The following is a 22,796-nucleotide window of genomic DNA, read 5'->3' on the forward strand; positions in this document are numbered from 1 at the left end:
TGTGATAGCTATGGCTCCATTACAAAAGGTTGAATATCAGTAGGGTATATGTGTGTGTTTGTGTGTGTGTATACATACGTGTAGTGTATGTGTTAGTGAATCCTTTTCTTAGCCAAATCTTAAGCCCTTATACAGAAAGAAAAAAAATGAAATTAAGAGAACAGAGATTGGGTGAGGCTGGTAAAGGGAGAAAGGAGTCTTGTCTGACCAGTGCTTGTCATGGCCCTCAGCAAGCTTCCATGGCCATCCCTGTTGCCCTTTACAGAGGCCTAGAGTTCTAGAGAACAGCATGGAAACCATGCTAGTGGATTTTAAACACCGCAAGTGCAAGAATGGAATCTTCTTTATTAACTGATACAGGTATCACATGTGGCCTTGCACTGAGTAGGTGATTGGCCACAGCTTACAATTCCACTACTGAAGTTTTTGCTCCATGTTTGACTATACAACAGAGTTATCACTTGAAGGAGAATTAGGAAACCCACTAGCAAGCCTGTGTCATTTAATGGATGTAATAATAACATCATTTTTTTTTTCCAGATCTAGGTTGGAATTTGCCCCTGACAAATAAGAAAATGAGGAGTGATGCAAGCGATATGTTGGCTGCAGCATTGGAGCAGATGGATGGTATCATAGCAGGTGATCTGCATCCTGTGAAAGACAGAATCACAACATTTACTCTGCTCACTTCACTTTTTCACTACAACTTTCATATTATCTTTTTACTTGATTTTCATTTTTTAGCCCTATGTCTTTTGCTTCCCTGTAATTTCGTTTTTGTTCCTCTTCTCCATTTTCTGCCAGCATTATTCTCAAATATTATTTTAAAATATCAAAAATTCAAGTTCCATCCTAGGTTTCTAATCAAGGATAAAGAATCTGCATCTCAGGTGGTTCTGGTGTAGGTGGTCTGTGGACCATACTTTGAGAGACACTGCTCTATCCAGTAACCATGAATGTTCTGATCTATTTTCCTGAATTCAAAATTCACTTTCTGCCAATGACTCTCATATCTATTTTTTTTAAGAGAGGAGGTCTTGCTCTGTTGCTCAAGCTGGAGTGCAGTGGCTATTTACAGGCACGATTGCCTGTGAATAACATGCATAGTGCAACCTTGAAATGCTGGGCTCAAGCAATCTTCCCACCTCAAGTACCTGCGATCACAGGCATGCGCCACTGCACCCGGCTTGTTCACATCTATTTACCTTCCCAATTCTTTGCTAAGCTTCCAGTCCCTATCTCTAATTTCCAACCAGATATCTCTCTGGAAAAGTCCTATAGGCACGTCAGCATAATAATTTAACACATTGAGCTCATTATCTTTCCTTGGAATTTACTCTAATAACCTTTATCTGGGTTCATTTCATAACCCTTCATCCACAGTTTTTCTAAGCCAGAAATCATTTGGTCCAGTATTGGCCCAGAATGAACCAGTTCTAATATCTGTATTTTCTGATCTTCCACTTTCTTATCCATGATCTCCACGATGCCAGCACACCTCACACCAAAGCCCACCAGGTTCTTTTTCTTTCTATATCCCTTGATTGGCCTCCTTGTTAGGAATTGCACCATGGATATTTACCATCAACTACATGGTTTTAATTCTTGCACCATGTAAATCTGACTTGGAGAGATTTATGTGATTGAATTCTCTTTTTTCTGTTTCTTTTGATTGTTCCTTACTGTGACTAGACTGGTTTACCACCTTTGGCTTTGATATTTTTATCTAACATAAATCCCATTGCTCTCTCTGTGATTTTGTTTAACTTAGGTTCTAAGGCCCTGGAATATTCCAATGGGATTTTTGATTACCAATCTCCCACCTCTCCATTCATGGGAAGTTTGTGAGCTCTGCACCTTGTGGAAGACCTGCGTGGATTGTTAGAGATGATGCAAACAGATGAGAAAGAAGGCTTGAGATGACAGATCCCAGATTCAACAGCAGAAATGCTTATTGAATGGCTTCAGAGTCAAATGGTAGGTGTCTGCCTGTTGTAAATTCTGTATTATGAATCTTTTGTTGCTTATTCCAAAATTTAGAACATAGAGTAGCTGATTAGAACAAAAAAAAAGTATAGGGCAGCAGATGTGCTCTATTGTATTCCTTAAGATATCTTAACTTTCTTTTGACTCTAAGGATAACTTTTTAAAAAGTGCTATTAGTGTACATTTTATAAATACCAACAACAGGGCACCTGATTCTGCCCATAAAAACAGACTGGCTTTTAGATTGTGCTTGAGTGACCTAGTGTGGCTTAAATCAAATAGTCCTATAAGGGAAAGAATCTTGCACATAGATGATTTCTCAGTTATATTGGGTTATTCATTATAAAGGACCCAATGGCAATGCTAAGTGGAAAGCATAATGAAAGACATTCAAAAAGTCACAGCGGTTTCCAGCAGTATTTGACCTGAAGTGCCACCTGGTGGTTTATTTCAATCTTTTCAGTTCCAGTTCTCGAATTAAATTGTGGATTTGGGCCTTTAACCCATTTACACATAGTGTTCCATTATTGGAACGCTAAGCTTGTGGAAGTTATTTATATCCTACTGCTCAAGGTCATTGCCAAGTTCTAATTTTTCACAGAAAAATTCGCAACCTCCAGCATAAATGGGTTAATAGTGTTACCCACTAAACAACGAGGTCTCTTTCTAGGCATCCTTCTCAAAAATTGGTGATGTGGCAGAGCTACCCTTTGTCTGGGTACAGCAGTAAATACCAGGGTTTTAATCTGTGATGAACACATAAAATCTAAAGAGTGTCACAAAAGCAGATTCAGTGGAGGACAGAGGAAAGGAGATATTTTGTGCTTAAAGGATATTCAATTTTCAGTAAGATGCACTAATACACTTATGAGTTAACTGTGTTTATATAAAAACTAATGAGAATTGTATGAAAGAATTGTAATCTACTTTTGGATCTGTGGTAGACATGAAAACCGCTTGCTTTGGGGACCTTAAGAGTACATCCTACAGCTAAAACATTTTCATAGGATGTGACACAATTACTAGAGCTCCCAGCCAGTCCTGTGCTGAATACTCTGTGTTCCCACCTGGTTTACCTCTGCATTTCTGAGTGCAAATAGTAGAATCCATCCTTTAGCGGGTGTGCAGCTACACACACTTGACCATTGGAGATATTTTACTTGTTAAAATACATAATGCCTTACTATTATACTTTATATTTCCTCTGCAAATTTCTCCTCCAGAGATTTAAAGGTCCAGGTTTGCTGATTTCTTTGGGGATTGCTTCATGCTCTGAAATTGGTGTTTCCTGGCATATTCCTTAGTCTATTTCAATGTCCTATCCCACCCCTTCTTTACTCCATGTTCTTCTGACCATTTAGCATGCAGTAGAAAGGGACTTTACTATTGTTAGAAGAATCTATTTCTATCCCACACCCAGAGGCCACCAATGGCAATAGTAGCCTAAGCATACCTGTAGTTCAATTTTTGACATGTGTCTAAAACATTTCCATTAACATGTGCTTAATTTGTTCTGTGAAAGTATGTTGAGAAATGATAAAAAGTAATGATGATTACATCATGTTAGATCATGACACTCACTCCTTTTTTCAGAAACTGCCAATGACATCACATCTTACTCAGAGTAAAAACCACAGTGCTTACTGTGGGCTGCAAGGCCTCGTAGGATTTGCTTCCCATGACTTTCTGACCTCATCTCTCATCACACATCTCCTTATTCACTCCACGCCAAGCACATTGGCTATTTCACTGATTCTGAAACATGCCAGGTACACTGGCCTCTGAGCCTTTGCACTGGCTTTTCCAGGCACTGGCTTTTTCAGGCACTGGCTTTTCGCTCTGCCTGGAAAGCTCTTTCCCCAGATGTTTGTATGGCTAGCTCCCTCATATTCTTCTGGTATTTACTCAAAAGTCCTTCTCTCAGTGAGGCTGTGCGTCACCACCCTAACTAAAATTATACCCATTTATTCTTTGTCTTACATCTCCCTGCTTTATTTTGTTCTTAGCATTCACCACTTTCTTATGTACAATGTATTTGTAATGTTTATATCATTTATTTTCTGTCTTTTCAACTGGAATGTAACCATCATGAATCTGATTTTTGCCCTTAGTTTTAAAAAGTTCCTGTATCCCTAGTGCTTAGAAGAATGTCTGGCTCAGTAGTTGTGTTTGTAATGAATGATGCTCCATGGATGATAAAGTGGAATACACGTTTAAATGAATGGAAGTTGTTTTAAATTTATTCCTTGGATGGGTAATGTCTTGTTGACCAATGTTTTTAGTTGCGTTCTATCTTATTATTTGACGTTTTAACCATAAGAATCCATAAAATGACAAATATTTTACAGAACTAATGAAGATTCAGTTTTTATCCTAAAAGTAACATAACAAAATAAACTAGATGTGGATCCAGAGAGATAAGAGACTTTTGTTGCTGTTGCTAAATTTATTTATATCCATCTAACTTATAAGAATTCCTCACCTTGACCCCAACCTTTCAAATTACGTGTGTTTTCTCGAGCACACAGAGAATGACAGGATGAAAGAAGAAAGACAGCAAAAGGCAAAAAGAGCAGGACTGGCTGTTTGGAACCATAAAAGCATAGGAGTGAAATTGAGTTGTCACCACACACCTACCATGTTAGACTTTATTTCAGAACCAAAAAGCAACTTGGGCCAGCATTGGGAATCCAACAAGTAGAAGATTATATGCTTATAATTAGTGATTGGCTGATAATATTAGATTTTTCCAATTTAATATTTCAGAAGTTGGGATGTGTTTTATGATCTTAAAATGCGGATATGTATACATTTTAGCTCAGATCCATCCTCCCTTTCTCTCGCCCTTCTTTTCTTTTTTTTTTTTTTTTTTATTGAGATACTCAGAATAGTCCATTTTAGAGACAGAAAGTACATTGGTGACTGCCAGGAGCTGAGGGGAGCAGGGAATGGGAAGATAATACTTATTGCACATAGAATTTCAGTTTTGCAAGATGAAAAGAGTTTATTTAGATGGATGATGGTGATGGCTGCACCATCACCACTACTACCACTTACTTCGGTGGTAGTAAGTGGTACTTACTAACACTGAACTATACACTTTAGAAGGGTTAAAATGGTAAATTTTACATATATATTTTACCACAATACAAAATTAAAATTGATGGCGTCCTAGAATTTAAGGAACACAGAATCCTAGCAAATTCCCCCTTCATATTGAACATGGGAAAACTGCCCAAATAACAATAAAAGAGATTGTGAAGTTTAAAAAAAGGAAGCAGTTAATGATAAGGCAGGACTGCATCTAGGCAGTTTCAAATGCAGGCTGTAGTAACAGCAGACCTGAATTTTAATGTTGGCCCTAACTCTTCAAAGCTTGTATGACCTTGTGAAAATATCTGAAGTTCTGTGTCTTGCTTTTCTCATCTGTAAAATGGGGATGATGGTTACTGCCACTTAGGATTGTAAGGATCCTATGAACTAATGTATGCTGAGGGCTTATGAATACGCCTGGAAAAAGGCTAGTCAGAAAGGCAATACTGAAGAGTAGAGCATAGAGAAGAGAATAGAGGGAAAATGTTTAACACGATCCCTTTGCAATAAGGGAAAGAGAATTGGGTTCAGTTACAAGGGGAATGAAGTTACAAACCACCCATACATCGTTCACTTCTTGTGACAAAAGAGTACAAACATTTCTCAGACTAAAGAGAAGCTTCTGGAATATTTTAGAAAAACTTAAATTCAAAAATTTTTGGAAATAATTATATATCTGTTATTATTAATATATAGATATATAATATACAGATATATAATTATTGTTCCATTCATGTTTAATGATGGCCAACTTGAGAAGCCCTGTACTTAAAGATGGATACTAACCTTTTCATTAGTGCAACTGGGCATTTGCAGTTCCAATGATCGTTTTGCCTGGGTTAGGGAGATCCCTTGGTTTCTTGTAGGATGCAGGTTATTTCTTTACTACTAATTGCTACTGCCTGTTTGTTTCATATGATCAGACACTGAATGTGATCAAATACCAACACTGGTAACCTGTTACCATGAAGGGACATTAAATCTATAAGAATGAATTTATTAGTATAGGTGTAGGCTTCTGGAAATGAACAAATTTCTTTTAAAATTCAGAAGTGTATCTCCTGTGATTGAAAGAAAACTGTAGACTATGACATATTTGTTTAGTTACTGAGGCTGAATTTTCTGTTTTGATTGTGAGATATTATAATGTGTGAACACAGATACTAATAATGGAGAATTACTTGCTTTATGAGGCTCCAGATTTAAGAAGGCAAATAGAAAAATATGTCTAATTGAGTAAAGCAAGTAGTTATTTACTTTAGGTCTAACTTGATGAGTTGCCCTAGAACATTCTTATAATTTTTTTTTTAACTGAGGATCATGACCTTGATCCATGTCAGCAGGGGATCAGGTAGTGAAATCCCAAAGGTGTCTGACTATTTGGCAGTTTTAATTATGAGGCCATCCCAAAGTCAGCAGAAATTACAAAAATACAATTTTCAACAAAGTGAGTGAAATACTAATGGTGAATACTAATGGTAATAACTCCAAAGCAGGCATCATCAGCCAGGAGATAGATAGAGTGTAAACAGGGGGAATGAGGTGTTCTGGACTGGCTTCAGACCTGTTCATCGTCATAGTACACTTCTCTCTTATTTTTACATTAAAAGTTAGATAATATTAATCCCAAATGTGTATTTTTAAAAGTTGCTATAAAAATAAAAATACTCATAACTTAAAGAGTTCAGCCATGGGACGTGCTCTCTGCAGGGTTGCTGGCTGTTCTCCCTGAGTCCCTGACTCCCAGCCCCACAAAGCAGTTCCCGTCCTACCACCCTCCGATCCCTGCTGCTGTCTGACCGGCTTTGCTTTTCATCTGTGCCTCTAGGAAATGTTTTCTCAGCCTTTGGCAATCTTAAGGTACATCTTAAGATTGTATCCCGTAGGTGATCACAATTATCTGAGTCATGCGGTGCCTCACTGAGACACCCTAGCTAAAATTAAGCTTCAAGTAAACTCCCATGGAAAGTGTTCACAGGCACAGAAAAACAAATTGACCAAATCAGCAGAATTCTTAGTTTACAGAAGTAAAAGACGTACTTTTCATGGAATCCTAGGCCACTAGTATTTGTTAGGATTGAATGGAAAGAGGTTTCCCTGTTCCTTTAGGAAAGTGAGTTAAGAAAGAAAAAGTGACAAGAACAATAGGGACTTTTTCTTGGTCCCATGTTATCCTTCCAAAGTAGAAGACAGATTCCTTCTCTAGATCTCTGTATCCTGTCACATGTTGCTGGCTTTCAACAAATGTTGAATAAACGAGTGAATGAAGATATTGAATGAATGAAGTTGCTGCTGTACTGGGATAGGAGCCGGGGCTTTGCTTCTAGTGACACTGGGATCTTCTTTTTTCTCTGTTCTCCCCAAATTCAGGGGACTTAGGTGTATACCTATGACTAGGGTAATATTATTGTCTAAACGTGTGCCCCCAACTTGCCCACTGTGAAACTCATGCCCTTATTCCATCACACCCAGTGAGAGGACAGGGGAGTGGAGTACTGCCGCTGCCTGGTTGCTTGGTTTCCAGCATCACTGCTATCATGTTCTCTGACTCTTTGGACAGTAGTGGTGTAAGATGCCTTATTATGGTATTGAACTCAAATGCAATATAACTGCTCTTCACGGCTGAAGGATTCAAGTCTTAATCTCTCCTCCTAGTTCAGAGTCTAGTGGAGAGCAGGCATGCAGTAAATGTTTGCATGCGTGGCAGAGGTGTAATTCTGAGTACAAAATGCTGTCATAGTAGTTATTTCTTTTGGTAACTAGAGATAACGTTTACTTAAAGGAGATTTCATGGGCTGAGCCTTACTCTTCCTTTCTTGATACTGAATGTTTAAAAACAGGATTATGAAATCAAGACTGTGTGATACTTTTAATAACTAGTTTTAAAAATAAGTATAATAATGACTGGCTGGAATATGGTATGTGTGTGTATTTGTGTATATGTAGTATTACTAATCCAGCTATGTTGTAATATTTGTTGTCCTCAAAAAGGGGGCTGTTTTCTTTTCCCCATTTTAATTTAGGTACTTACCATTCTGATTTGGGAAGTTTTTACTCTCAAAATTATCTTCTGTTTTAGAAAATAAATAAGCATAATTGTGGCAAATCACTGCTTGTATGTTGATTTTGGATGTAGACAGGACAGCAGAGCTCAGGAAAGAACAAAGTGAAACAAAGGGGAAACAGGGAAGAAGACAACTGTAGACCAATGCAAACCAATAGAACCCAGAAACTCAAAGGAAAACACAGCGTGATGTTACAAGTAAAGACAGCGGTTGAGACTCCTACCTTCCGTGAATTAATAACTCTTGAAATGGAGTGGCGAGTACATGGGGTTTCATTGTGCTCATTTCTCTACTTTAAATCTATTTGAAATTTTCTGTAATAAAAAACATTTTTTAAACAGACACAAAGGAAAGATGTTAACATTTATTACATCTTTATGCTTGATTGTAATACTTGATAATTAAAAGGAAGTTGTTATAAAAGGAAGGCTTTCCACTTAGATGGTGAAGGAAAAAGTAGATGGTGTTCTGATGTTATGTGTACCACCTGCCATGTAGAGTCAGGGAATTCGTTTTCCAGGTGAGGTTCCTGGCTAGCTCTCAGATTCTGTAATTCAATGAGGGATAAAGCTTTTCAGATGTGCTTCTCCCCATCATGCCAGGAAAACCTGGCAGAAGCCATAGTTCCTTAATTAAATCAAAGTACCATTGTTACAGTTGAGTTAGATCTCCCTCCCTGACTCTCCACACACACTATTGGTTGGATATTTTACTGTTGAAATCCCCACGTTGATTCCAGTTTTGACTTAGCTGAATTGGATGTGGTCAGTAAAAGGTTGCACCATGAGCTAAAGTAGAAAGGTAAAGTGATTTAGGCTTCTCTTCCGTGCTTTGAAAGTCAGATTGACTCAACAGGAGTTTATACTTAAATACATTTTAAATTAGGTGCTCAGGATTTTATAAGCACCATGGAAGAATCAAAAGAAATGTAAGACAGTTTTGCACTGAGAAACTTAGGCTGAGAGACCAACTCACATAAAATTATTAGTCATCCACCTGAGGCAGAATAGGATGAAACACTAAAGAGCACAGTTTAAGACAAGACCCAGGTCAGCCAGTAGATGGGGAAAGGAGAATGGCACAATGTAATGAGGAGGAGGTAGAAATGGGTTATGAAAGATGGATTGACCTGAGAGGGAGGAGTGGGAGGTGAGTAGAGTGTTGGGTACAAAACCTTGGGATAGTTGTTGTAAAGGAAAATGGAAGAAAGCTCATTAAAAGGAAGAAATGGAAAATGATAAGTAGAAGTGGTGATTACAAGTCCCAGTGAAACAGGAAATCAAGGTTCCAAACTGGAAGTGGAATGATGAGCTTTCAGGAAGGAGTTAAGAATCAGTTCTCCCAAGCCTGCAGGAAGAAAGAAAGGAACGAAATAAGAGGTAATATATTTTATACTATTACACACTGAGGAAGAAAGTGTCTAGGGGAGCTCACACAAGATGGCCTTAACTATTGTCCATTACAAAGGCTCTGAGATCACCTCCTAAACATAGTGGGAAGAGAGAGTACAGGCTTGGGGAGAAAGGAGCCAGTCTAGATAGAGGTCAACCATGGAGTGCATACCAGATTATAGAGGACACATAAAGACCCACTGAGAAGTAAGAAGGCCAGATCAAAACCAAACCTGCAGTCATCTTTTATTCAACCCGTGTTTATTGAACACCTGTCGTCATTCTTCCATTCAACAGACATTTAGTTATCACCCACTGTGTGTCACATGCCAAGGCAAATCTACTTGCAAAGAATGCAGAGTCTATTAGAAGAGAGAGACATGTATGCAATCAAGTCTAACCTTAGTGCATTCAGAGTAACGCCTGCTGTAATGAAGGTTCATCTAGATACTGTTGCTGGTGCATAGTAAACAGTGAATTCAAGGAAGACTTCACAGACCAAGCCCTAATAGAGGTGGACCTTAAGGAATGGGGAAAGAAGAAGAAAGGGTGGGAAAAGTCGGTCCATGCAGAAGGAGTAAAAGTAGTGTGTGAGAGAGCATGCAATATATGCGGAGGTTTTGAGTGACCTGGTAGGTAGAAGAATATGGGAGTTAGAGGAATAATAGAGACAATAGGGTATTTACCTAATGGATCTTACTGCCAATATTCTTAATTCAAAGGAAACAAAATTGGCAGAAATATAAACACATGTGGACAGAACAGTCTTTACCTACTTAACACAAGGATGTAACATTGATCGCTCTTAAATTCTGCTTTATGTTCCTATAGTGAGTTTTCATATACTAAACTACCCTTGAGCATTATGAGTGCTTGTAAATATCAGTACAGTATTGAGAAACATAAATATGCTCATTTTGAGTCAATTTTCAGTATCTGTTTCTATTTGGGGCTCATTTTGGAGAACTGGTTTTGGAGCACCTCACTTCCATATCATACAGAGTAGCTTGGGAGGAAACGGTGCTCTCTTCTTGCTATAATTTCCTCCAACCAGAAAAAAGATCATTTTTGTTTCGTTTTTCTTAAGACAGGGTCTCACTTTGTTGCCCAGTCTGGAGTGCAGTGGTGCAAACACGGCTCACTGTAGCCTCTACCTCCCGGGCTCAAGTGATCCTCCTTCCTCAGTCTCCAGAGTAACTAGGACCACAGGCACACACACCATGGTTGGCAGTTTTTTTGTTTTTTTTTGGTTTTTTTTAGACAGAGTCTCACTCCATCGCCCAGGCTGGAGTGCAGTGGCGCGATCTCGGCTCACTGCACATGCTTGGCTGTTTTATTTATTTGTTTGTTTATGTGTTTATTTTAGAGATGGGGTCTCACCATGTTGCCTATGCTGGTCTCAAACTTCTGGTCAAAGCAATCCTCAGCCTCCCAAAGTGCTGGAATTACAGGCATGCACCACCACACTTGGCCAGTTTTGCTTTTTGTCCTCACTAAACAGCAGTTGTTTTTTTTTTTTTTTTTCCTACTTAGTTAAATGTATCTGTTTCTAAAATATTATTACTTGTATGGGATTTTAAAAACAGATGTCTGTTTTTTCTGGTTCTGAATTTGAAGGTATTATTTTCTTTTTCAATTGAACCCTGGGTGGCCCCATCTAACACTTTTGAATTTCAACTGGCTTTTATTTCTATTGCATTTGAATGAAGAATCAGGAAATTCTATTGGGATTACATATTTTATGGTTATGCTGAGATTATGAGAGATACTGCCTACACTACTGCATATATTTCAAAATGATGTTTTTAGGTTTTCTGTTCTTGTGAGCCTCTCCGTGTGTCTTTCATGACTTGCATATGAGACAGCTGAGGAAGAAACAATCTATATGTCGTTTCTCAGTCTGTACTTCCTTTGGCATTTATACCATGCATAAATATGCCCAAATATGATTTAAAAAAAAAAAAAAGCGTGTGGGGCATGAGGGAGGGGAAGAAATAGTAAGTAAGCGTCAATATACACAGAGCACTGAGCCAGATGCTGGGGAGGTTACAAAACAATTTATAGGCTCTGCCCTGGAATAGAAGGTAACGTTATATGAACAAGCAAACTCATAAGAAGTTAATAAGGTCAGAACAGAAAGTGTTAAAATGCAGATAAGTGAGGCTAGTCGGAGCTACCAGGGGAAGTCACTGTGGCCTGAGTGTTTATGCTTTTGGAGGAAGAGAGACAGACCTCAACAGCTAGGGGTATCCCCTACACACTCACAAAGCTTTGCCTGCCCCTGGGTGTGTGTCTGCTCTCAGTGGAGATACCAGTATCCACTGTGCCTTGTGGGTCATTATTTTTTGCTTGTTAAGAAATGTTTAGTTTGGCAAAAACATGCTTATACGCTTAACATGCCTGTCTTACCTCTTTTGTGGTAAATGAACCAAATTGCATTCTCGTATTTTCTGTTTGACGGTGACAGCTGTGCCAGATTCAATTCAGGCCCCTTGGACTAAGAACACTTGTGATTTTCATGTATCTACAATATATCATTCTTAGAGAAGATCAGCCTTACCCATATTATTTCCTTTTTCAGACAAATGGACACCTACCTGGGAACGGAGATGTATAGCAAGAAAGGTTGGCACGTTTAGAAAATGATAAAGTATCCCTCATTCTTCAGGCAAGTGATTTTTAAATATTGTTCTTTCCTTGCAGCATACTTACAAAGACTGTTTTAAATTGGGGTGGCAAATTCAGATTGCTTGCAACCTGACTGCTAATAGAAACCAGTTCTATTAGCAACCAGACTGCTAATAGAAATAAGCACGGTAAGCCATCTGTACACAATAGGGAGTAGTGGACTGGGGCAAAATGATGGTTTGTACACCCAGTTTAGAAGGAGCTGCCATTAACCTCAGCTCTTCTGGGGCCAGTCTGAATACAGGTGCAATGTCATCTGATTTTATCTGTCATCTGATCTGATCGATTTTTTTTTTTGGAGGCAGGGTCTTCTTACATTGCCCAGGCTAGTCTTGAACTCCTAGGCTCAAGCAATCTTCCTACCTCAGTCTCCTAAGTAGCTGGGATTACAGGTGTGCAGCACTACACTTGGCTGGATCTGACTTTAAAATATATTTTAATATGTATCAGAAATTTGGATATATGAATATAGCATAAAATCTGCATATGTAAATTTATATTTCTGAATCTGAAATCTGAATAAATATATTTAATTTTTCAATTTTAAAAATGATACCCTGTGTGCAGCCTGGGTGACAGAGCGAGACTCCGTCTCAAGAAAAAACAAAAATGATACCCTGTGTGAGACAAAACACAACAGTGACTAGAATCCTCCTTGTGGGCTAAATTTGAGTTTGTTTCTTCATAATGTTTTAAATGCTTGACAAACATTTTTCTTTGGTATATTGAGCAAAATGAACTGAAGTATGTTTTTCTTTGGTATATTGAGCAAAATGAATTGAAGTATATTTACTGGGTGATGATTATTGAGGAAAATCTCGGCGATCGGCTCTAAGCATTAGAGTTGAAGGACTAGCCCCACAGCTCCTCATGGACCTTTGAGTATACTAAGTTGCCCCCTGGCTTTGAACACATCTATGAACTGTGTCATCTTCAAAGAGCTCATGGAACTTGAATTCCCTAGGTTCTTTTCCTTATTCTTCTTGAAGTATCGAATTTGAATAGCTCTTGATAATTTCTATTTGAAACATTAACTTCATTTCCTCTCTTCTAATCCTATCTCCGCCCTGCCCGCAAAAAAAGATGTGCACACTCTCTCTCATAAATGGTTGAAGTTACTTTAACCAAAAAATAGTGTACATTACTAATCTACACAAATTTTCTCTGAAATTGTACAGGGCTCCTTAAAACAAAAAGCAATATATAAATAGGAATGCGAGGGACCACTGTCTTCTTGGTACTTCTCAGATTTTTTTTCTTTACGATCGTATGAGTGGTAGGATCATTCCTTTTTTTGTTCCATTTAGAGAAATAACGTATGCAGTTGGACCCAAATTCTTTTTCACTCATCACAGTATTTTATTCTAAATACAGCTAAGTGTGTTAACAGACCAGGTGGAGGATGAGGGAGAGAAGATTAGAGATTTGGAGTTTTGTCTTGAAGAGCACAGAAAGAAGTTGAATGCCACAAAAGAAATACTGCAGCAGGTATGTGCAGAGGCCAAAACCAAAATAGCATTTCCCTGCTGAACTATTTGAGATGCTACATTTCTATGTTGTGTTTGCTCTGATGCAGCAGTAAGTTTCTTGATTCACTTAGACCAGCACATTAAAAAAAAAAAAATGAGAGTAGCAGAGTCTCAAAACACATGCACACAATATAAAGTGTTTATGTAATTAGAATCTGCAACAAAATGTCAATAGGATTGTGGCTTATTTTAATTTTCTTTCTTTGCATTCAGATGGTTTCCTAACTCTCGCCTATAAGCATATGTTTTATGATTAAGAAAAAAGAATAATAGTAAAAAAATCTAAGAATCCAATTTAAAAGTGGGTGAAGATTTGAATAGACGTTTCTCAAAAGAAGACATACAAATGGCAAATAGATATATGAAAAGGTGCTCAAGATCATTGATCATCAGAGAAATGCAAATCAAAACTACAATGAGATACTATCTCACCCCAGCTAAAAGGGCTTTTATCCAAAAGACAGGCAGTAACAAATGCTGGCAAGGATGTGGAGAAAAGGGAACCCTTGTACACTGTTGGTGGAAATGTAAATTCGTACAACTACTTTGGAGAACACAGTTTGGAGGTTCCTCAAAAAACTAAAAATCGAGCTACCATATGATCCAGCAATGCCACTGCTGTATATATACCCGAAGGAAAGGAAATCAGTATATCAAAGAAGTATCTGTGTTCTTGTGTTCGCTGTAGCTCTGTTCACAGCCACCAAGATTTGGAAGCAACCTAAATGTCCATCAACAAATGACTCAATAAAGAAAATGTGGTGCTTATACACAATGGAGTATGATTCACCCGTAAAAAAGAATGAGATTCAGTCATTTGCAACAACATGAATGGAACTAGAGGTTGTTATGTGTAAAATAAGCCAAGCACAGAAAAACAAACACCTCATGTTTTCATTTGTGGGATCTAAAAATAAAACAATTGAACTCATGGAAATAGAGTAGAAGGATGGTTACCAGAGGCTGGGTATGGTAGTGGGGGATGAAGGAAGAGGTGGAGGATGCTGAAGGGGTAGAGAATGATAGTTTGAATAAGGTCTAGTATTTAGTAGTACGTCAGGGTGACTATAGTCAATAATAATCTAATTGTACATTTGAAAATAAGAGTATAACTGGATTGTTTGTAACACAAAGGATAAATGCTTGAGAAGATGGGGACCCCATTTTCCATGATGTGATTATTACACATTGTATACCTGTATCAAAACATCTCATGTACCCCATAAATATATATACTTACTATGTACTCACAAAATTAAAAATTAGAAAAAGAAAAAAGAAAAAAGCTAAGCACCACCTATAACACATAGGACAGGCTCCGTAAGGTTGTGGATGGAGTATGCACTGGAGCAAAACCTCGTAGGTTTCCACTCCTGCTGTGCCTCTTTTTTTCTCCCCGCTCTATGACATTAGGCAAGTTCCTAACCTCTCTATTACTAAGTTTCCTCATCTTTTGATTAAGGATAATAAGAATTTCAACCTGATAAGATTTTTGTGAGGACTGAAACAGTATATGTCATAACGGTTGCCTGGCATATAACAAACTTAGTATCATCATCATCAATGTTATCATCAGACTTAAGTATATATATGGTTTATGCATGTGTATCTACGTAACATGTCTCCCTCAGAAAACTGACATGTGTTTCTTTCTGCTCAAAGGAGGGTAACGAAAGTGAATGATTTTTTATTTTATTTTATCTTATTTTTGAGATGGAGTCTCATTGCCCAGGCCGGAGTGCAGTGGTGTGATCTCGGCTCACTGTAATCTCTGCCTCCTGGGTTCAAGCAATTCTCCTGCCTCAGCCTCTCGAGTAGCTGGGACTACAGGCACCTGCCACTACGCTAGCTAATTTTTGTATTTTTAGTAGAAATGAGGTTTCACCATACTGTCCAGGCTCGTCTCGAACTCCTGACCACAAATGATCCGCCCCCCTCAGCCTCCCAAAGTGCTGGGATTACAGGCGTGAGCCACAGCACCCAGCCTAAAATGAATAATTTTTTAAAAGTGTGTATATTCAGTAATTATACTTTACTACATCCTCTACTTAATAGGTGCTGCTTTACAATCATAAATGAGGTAAATTCACATGTGGCTGTTTATAATAAAAGAATTATTGGATGTATCTCTTAAATTCCAATAGGAGCTTCTAAGTAGGACATCCTTAGAAACTCAGAAGTTGGATCTGATGGCTGAAATATCTAACCTGAAGTTGAAACTGACGGCTGTAGAGAAGGACAGATTGGATTATGAAGATAAGTTCAGAGACACAGAGGTGAGTGATACAGTCTCTCCTCTCTCTCTCTCTGTCACTCTGTCTCTGTCTCTCATACACGTGCATTCCTAGGGCAAAGTTGAAATTCTCTGGAGGTGTGCAAGGCATTACTATGTGCCCTCATCCTGCTTCATTTTAAGGATAATCTTTGATTACATTGACTTTTTATCACAAAATGCTAATGACAATTTTTAGTTTTAGACTTTTGATATGAAATATTAATCCTTTTATCAACCTTTAGAAATACTTTTGACTTTAGGATATTTGGAGCATCTGTCCATTCATACTAGTTTTCCTAATTTTGTAAATAATGGGCTTAAATGCATGATTTTACTAGTGGTTATTATTTAGGCACGCTGATTTTTACTATTTAATTGGATTTTAAAAATCTGTATAGAAAACATACTTACATTATATAATCACAAAATCACAGAGCCTTTTTGAGGGATCGTATTGATGAATATCACTAAGGACTCATATTATGCAAGGATGATTGGTTAACTGGGTAAAGGTGATTTTTTTCTTTGAACTTGAATTCTGACCTGTTAGATGACGAATCACAAATATGTTATTGAATAATGTCCAACAGCTCTTGACCTAATTCATAAGAAGAAAATATATATCATCTAATTGAAATATTGTATGATTATTAAGTGACTCCTAAGGAGTAATTGTATAATTATGATAGGTAATATTTTGCCCATTTTATAAGAGACCACAATTTAAAAGCCTATAGGTTTACAGGGAAGTGTATTTCATTACAGCATCCCTTCTCTTAGCCTTTGTGAACTTGAATCTTTATACTTGGGAGTTTAAAATAATCCCTATTCACAAAGTTTTATTTCCTTATAGCATTGTTCTACTTGTAATTTTTGGCATTCTTGGACAATTTTGTCCTGTAGTCTATGAATTCGTGACCCAGGAATACATGCATGTCTTTGTAAAAAGAGAGAAGCTGGCTAGGCACAGTGGCTCACGCCTGTAATCCCAACACTTTGGGAGTCCAAGGAGGGTGGATCACTTGAGGTCAGGAGTTAAAGACCAGCTTGGTCAACATGGTGAAACCCTTGTCTCTACTAAAAATACAAAAACTAGCTGGGTGTGGTGGTAGGCACCTGTAATCCCAGTTACTGTGGAGGCTGAGGCAGGAGAATGTCTTGAACCCGGGAGGCTGAGGTTGCAGTGAGCTGAGATGGTGGCACTGCACTCCAGCCTGGGTGACAGAGCAAGACTCCATCATTAAAAAAAAAAAAAAAAAAAAAGAGAGGAGAGAGAAGCAGAAATATAGTAACCATTGTAGGTATCTTTGTGGCTTGTAGTAAAAAATAAGTCATCTCCCATGCAGGGTATTTGAGTGTCTCTTTTGGAGGAGTTAATATTGCTTAACACTCTAATTTTGTTTCCTACTGTCTGGGCTCTGGACAAAAATACACCACGATTTATCAGAATACTTGGACAAGTTTTATGAGCAAATTGGTTCTTTAAAAAGTGACACTAAATAAAATAAAAAGTGGCAGTAGAAAAGGTGTAAAATTGTGTTGTGTTATGTAAACATTAAGATTGGTTTCTCTTTTATTTTCTAATTATGTAATTAGGTGAACAGCAGGACCCTCATCCACTTTCCAGTTGAGAATTGTCATCAAACTTACAGTAAACTCAATCCCTGATAAGCTTCTAATATATATCCAACACTATTGCTAAAATGTATGCACATACCCAGAGATTAGAGAATAGTTGAGAAACTTTGTGATGTTATATATGACAATAATTAAAATAGTCCTCAAAATTAAAACTGATTTGACTATTCTCATGTTCCTGTTATCATCCACTTAATAAAAATAAAATATTTCCCTGGCTATTTCATTAATCTTAAGGATTCATGGGCTTAAAGGATTTAATTTTCATTTCTTTCTCCCATATTGGGTTGATGAGCAATCCATATTTTTGTGGACAAAGGAAGAAATTACAAATTTAAAAAAATACCCATGTATCACTGAGAAGGTTCAAAAGGTAAATGGCTTTACTAAAGAATGTGATATATTTAAAATATAAAATAGCATTCTATGAAATAGAATAGAAATAGCACTCTATGAAATAGCATTCATAGAGTCATTTTTAAGATAGAAATATCTGACAAATAATAGATATTAAGCTACATTTCTTAATCAAAATTATAGTCACCTTTTATTTTCATAAACCCATCACTTTAGGACAGAGGCATTGGGGATTTAAAGGAATGGTTTTGTTTGTTTGTTTGTTTTTGACAGAGCGCAATCTCAGCTCACTGCAACCTCTGCCTCCCGGGTTCAAGTGATTCTCCTGCTTCAGCCTCCTGAGTAACTGGGACTATGGGCGTGCGCACCCAGCCAATTTTTTGTATTTTAGTAGAGACGGGTTTCACCATGTTGACCAGGATGGTCTTGATCTCCTGACCTTGTGATTCACCCATCTTGGCCTCCCAAAGTGCTGGGATTACAGGTGTGAGCTGCTGCTCCCAGCCAATGCTTTGTTTATTAAGGAGGTAGATTTATTTCTATTTGTCTCATCTGATTCATTCAACTTTAACTCTAGGAGCTGGTGACCGCTTAAGATGTCCAAGCTGCTATTTTGTAGGTATAGGTAACTGTGTTACCACTTTCCTAATGCACTTTCTTGTTTCTTCTTGGACAGGAGCTGATTCAGAAGATCAATGATTTGAGGTTAAAAGTCAGTGAAATGGACAGTGAGAGACTTCAGTATGAAAAAAAGCTTAAATCAACCAAAGTAAGTTTTTCTCACGGGTTAACATTTTCAAACAAATGGCTCCACTGTTCATCTATGACCAATAATATAAATAACATGTTTTCTACTTAGTATATGATAAAGAAGGTATTAGTAAAAGTAAATGAAGTTCCCCCCAAGCTGAAACCTTCTTGAATTTAAACACCACTGATCTGAATTTAAAAACAAGGCTTAACTCATCCGACAGAACATAACCTCCCCTTTCTCTAAGTTGTATCTAACCTCCTTTATAAACTGGTACTATTTTCTTGGTTATTTAGTTTGTCTTTTTCTATCTGTAGTTTTCTTTCACTCCTCTGTCTCTCTACCAGTCTTTAATGGCCAAACTTTCTAGCATGAAAATCAAGGTGGGTCAGATGCAGTATGAAAAGCAGCGGATGGAACAAAAATGGGAGTCACTGAAGGTGTAGTAGACGTTAGGCGATGGGGTCCATGGCCTGTTGCTTTCTGGCTTGTGTTGTTTTGCTGTGATGATGTTTTAGTGGCATGTGCATTCATTCTGTGTGTTTCACCTGTTGATTAAAATCACCTCAAGCTGATTGAAGGAACAATGGGATCCCTGATGTTCTTTTCAGAAATACATGAACTAATTAGTGAAATATAATAAACAGGTAAAATGAAAGAATTTATAAATTAAACTCTCTTAGACTGAGACCCAAGCCTAGTAAAATAATTGTAAACATTCACCTGTGAAAGAATTCTGTTTTGTATCCACGGTAGAGGTCACTTTCCTCTTTAGGGACTTTCTTGATGGTAAATGTACAGAGGTTGACATTATCATGGCTGCAAATAGAAATGACTGCTGAGAAGCAGCACGGTGAGAACAGGTTCACACTTCCTGCCAGTGCTACTGAAAATTTTTTGTACTTGTCCACTGTGCTCCTACCAGAAGTCAAAACTATAGGGCCAACTGCCTCGCCTCATTGGAGAACTACATCTTCTCATAGTACTAAATGTAGTAAATATATCTTTAGAGATTCTGAAAGTAAAATGTGGCATTAAATATAAAGCTGTACGTCTTAGCATTGCATAGTTGTGTTTTCTGTGTTAAATACAGCCAGAAAAATTTGTTTGCTAAAGCTAATTCTTTACTAAAAGAAAACTGAAAATTTAAACATTAGTGCATAGAACGATGAACTTGAAATCTTATATACAGCTGTAAGGTTAAAAATTAAAAGAGGGCTTAAATATCTGTTTTCTAATTTATTTTTCCCATTGTTACAGGAGATTCTGTCCTTTCATCTTAGTGATGACAGTGAATTATTTAATTCCCTGATTTGGCTAAAGTTGTTGATGACTTGCTACCTTACCCATTAATGAAACTCTGTGCTTGTCAAGGAAACATGAGTGCCAACTTGAAATGCCGAATAAATGTCAAGCTAGTCTTTTCCAATTTGCATTTTATTTTGCTTTTATTACACTAAGTATCTAATTTGATTATCTTCCTTGACTAACTTGGTCATATTTTTAAAATTGATATAAGATTTAAACCTTAGGGCTATCCTATCCCTAATTATACTTTAAAAGATCTCTTTTTAATTTGATTACAAAAAAACTTGAAATAATTATACAATAACTGTTATAAATGGGACTTCTGCTAATAATCTTTATTTATTTATTTATTTTGAGACAGAATCTCACTCTGTCGCCCAAGCTGGAGTGCAGTGATGCAACCTTGGCTCACTGCAACCTCCGCCTCCTGGTTTCAAGCAATTCCCCTGCCTCTGCCTCCAAGGCAGGTGGGATTACAGGTGCATGTCACCACTTCCAGCTAATTTTTTGTATTGTTAGTAAAGTTGGAGTTTCACCATGTTGGCCAGGCTAGTCTTGAACTCTTGACCTCAAGTGATCTGCCCGCCTTGGCCTCCCAAAGTGCTGGGATTACAGGCGTGAGCCACCATGCCTGGTCTTCTGATAGTCTTGCTTCCTGCTTTTTATTGCCCTTGCTTGATTTCTGATGCTTGCGTGTAAATTTTATGAGTTTTGTTTTGTTTTTGTTTTTGTTTTGAGACGGAGTCTTGCTGTGTTTCCCAGGTTGGAGTGCAGTGGCACGATCTTGGCTTACTGCAACCTCTGCTTCCCAGTTCAGTCAATTATCCTGCCTCAGCTTCAGGAGTAGCTGGGATTACAGACGTGCACTACCACACCTGGATAGTTTTTTTGTATTTTTAGTAGAGATGGGATTTTATCATGTTGGCCAGGCTGGTCTCAAACTCCTGACCTCAATTGATCTACCTGCCTCAGCCTCCCAAAATGCTAGAATTACAAGTGTGAGCCACCATGCCCAGCTGCTTCTAAATTCTTGTAGATTTGTTTCATTCATAAAACCTGATTATTGATTTAAAGAGCTAATATGCTCTCTGAATGTTCTTTTTTAGTCATGATCTGCTATTTTTAAATGAATTTGTAACTTGTAGGATGAACTGGCATCTTTAAAAGAACAACTAGAAGAAAAGGAATCTGAAGTAAAAAGGCTACAAGAGAAATTGGTTTGCAAGATGAAAGGAGAAGGGGTTGAAATTATTGATAGAGATAAGAAGATATATTTCACATTTGTCATCTCATTTTTTTAAGTCCTCAAAATCTGTGGAAGAAACCGATGATAGTCAATGTGTAGTTTTAGCATCAAAGAAAGAGTAGCAGAATCCAGCCAGGCCCAGAACCACAGGGAATTCTCCAAGACTCTTTACTGTGACTGGGAATCCATTAACTTCTTCTTCAGTACCTGGAAAAGGGGAATTCTGTACTTCATTTGGTGTTTAGGATTACTAGACTGTAAATTCTCATCACAAGAATGGACTTGTTTCAATTGCAATGCAAGGGAATGTATGCCAAAAGAGTTAAAAAGAACCACCCCTGTGTCCCAGGATTGTTGCCCTCAGAACTGAAATTAGATAAAGTAGGGGACTTAGAAACTGTTCTGCCCTTTAGACAGAAGAGAAAAATGGTTCTGTATCTTTGTAAAAATTAGTAACAAATTTATACCAGGGATTGAGCCCTCCACATTTTAGAAAGCAAAAATAGGCTAATTCTGTTTTTGGAAAAATGCATGAATTTATCCAATTTTTTTTCATAACTGAAGAAGTTTGTTCTGAGTATTATATGGACCATCATTTCTAATAAAGTAGGTGTATATGATAGAAAATAGCCTGAATGAAATGTTTTTTTAAATTATATTTGGAAATATAATGTGCATAACATCTGGCAGCACTAGGTTAAATTTAACCTTTCTTTGTAATTATGAATGATGACTGTGGCACTATGAGACACCAGCCATGTTCTGAGCAAGAACATATGAAGGATAGGCTAGCATTCTGGAAAAGATTCTGTAATGTTGATGAAGGCAGAACTCATGCACTAGACAGCAGAACTTTGTGATGATCAGTTTACTCTTTCTTCCCAACTTCTCTAGCAAGGATTGTCTTCAATCTGTTGACAGAACAATCAGCCTTTAAAATAAAGAAGTGCAATTCAATGAAGACAGCTAAGATAATAAGAGAGCATTTGGTTACATTTTAAAATGAAATCATTAATTAAAAAGGGTCATATATACCTGTGGTAAGAATGTAAGCGAGAGCTGGCAGCATCTCTGTCCTACAGAGAAATTCTGCCCCTGGAGTAGGATTGAATGAAGCCAAGAAGCTGAAAAAATTGCAGATGGGGCAAAGAAAGAGTCCTGGAGACTCAAGTCCATAGATTGTAGCACCATTCGTGCCCTTTTAGATTTTTTTTTTTTTTTTTTTTTGGTTAACTGAGTTCCAGTTGAGTTTTTTCTTTTAGTAAAAAAGGCTAAACTGAATCCAAGATGGCCAAATAGGCACAGCTCCAGGCTACAGCTCCCAGTGTGAGTGACACAGAAGACAGGTGATTTCTGCATTTCCAACTGAGGTACTGGGTTCATCTCACTGGGCATGTCAGAAAGTGGGTGCAGGACAGTGGGTGCAGTCAACCGAGTGAGAGCCGAAGCAGGGCAAGGCATCACCTCAC

At 37.7% G+C, this 22,796-nt stretch overlaps 1 pseudogene across 1 annotated transcript in view; it reads left to right on the forward strand.

Moving 5' to 3' along the window:
• LOC710887 (liprin-beta-1-like) overlaps positions 1-21,511 on the forward strand; it is a 79,488-nt pseudogene extending 57,977 nt beyond the window's left edge. Inside the window, exons 3-9 of the transcript XR_013400945.1 lie at positions 541-639; positions 1,772-1,977; positions 12,117-12,203; positions 13,598-13,711; positions 15,897-16,028; positions 18,699-18,791; positions 21,227-21,511. The product of XR_013400945.1 is annotated as a liprin-beta-1-like (transcript). The remainder of the gene's footprint in view (positions 1-540; positions 640-1,771; positions 1,978-12,116; positions 12,204-13,597; positions 13,712-15,896; positions 16,029-18,698; positions 18,792-21,226) is intronic.
• The last annotated feature ends 1,285 nt before the right edge of the window (positions 21,512-22,796 follow it).

The sequence above is a fragment of the Macaca mulatta genome, chromosome 11 (genome assembly GCF_049350105.2).
Source record: "Macaca mulatta isolate MMU2019108-1 chromosome 11, T2T-MMU8v2.0, whole genome shotgun sequence".
In the NCBI taxonomy this organism is placed as follows: Eukaryota; Metazoa; Chordata; class Mammalia; order Primates; family Cercopithecidae; genus Macaca; species Macaca mulatta.